The sequence below is a fragment of the Octopus bimaculoides genome, chromosome 8 (assembly GCF_001194135.2).
Source record: "Octopus bimaculoides isolate UCB-OBI-ISO-001 chromosome 8, ASM119413v2, whole genome shotgun sequence".
Classification (NCBI taxonomy): Eukaryota; Metazoa; Mollusca; class Cephalopoda; order Octopoda; family Octopodidae; genus Octopus; species Octopus bimaculoides.
In genome coordinates this window covers 22032933-22033885 of record NC_068988.1, presented here as the reverse complement: position 1 = coordinate 22033885, position 953 = coordinate 22032933, and positions in this window count along the sequence as shown.

Below are 953 nucleotides of genomic sequence, written 5' to 3'. Positions count from 1 at the left end.
ATACTGATATAGCGTGAAATTAATAATTAACAACTAATAATTTCACCAAGTAGTTCGGTAATGTTACAAGAACCATTATCGGTAATTTCTATAAAAATTCTATCATTATAAACATAATTATAATTAGGGTTCAGCAAAATTGCTTCACCACATACCGAACTTTAGAAATAGCAGTTAAATACTCCTGGGAGATATATATATACGAGGGTGGAGGTTCAGTTTCCGTTAACCAAATCCATTAACGTCATTTATCATTAATCATAAGAGAAAATTAAAGCTAAAGATGACGAGTGCGATATATACCAATAAACAATAACAGTTGTTGTACCAAGAAATATTGTCAGGCGACACTGATGTCAAAGGTCAGGACATTTATGTTCTTTGTTTTAAGTGTTGATATATAGTTTAATTCTACGTTTGTCAGAAAGCAGTACTTTTATCGTCACGATGTCGTTTAAAAGACATGTTTTTTTGTTTTTGTTTTTTTTCTCCTGTCGGCCATTTTGAAACGGCAAAGTATGATAATCACGTCACGTAAAACCCTGCAGACATAGTAACATACATAATTTTATCCCTCTAACACCCACAACGATGAAAAACAAAACACAAATGATAAATAAGAAAATAGCTACAACAGGAGAAAATAATGAAGTGAAGAAATAGTGAATGCATTAAACAAACGGAAAGGGAAAACGTATAGAAATTCTGTTCCTTATAGTATTATTTCACACTCAACGCTACGGAAGTATGTCTGCAGCTTAATTTATTACCGGAAGTAATGACACAGTTCAATCCAAACATGTTAACATCGGGTTTATAACTAATGGCCTTTTCCGAACGTGGCGATATATATCTGTCGTGACGAGACGAAATATTATTTTAATGATCTATCTCTCTGCAGGGAAGTGTCGAATAGTGTTTATGCGCGTGTCAATCTGTCTGCCTGCTCATAC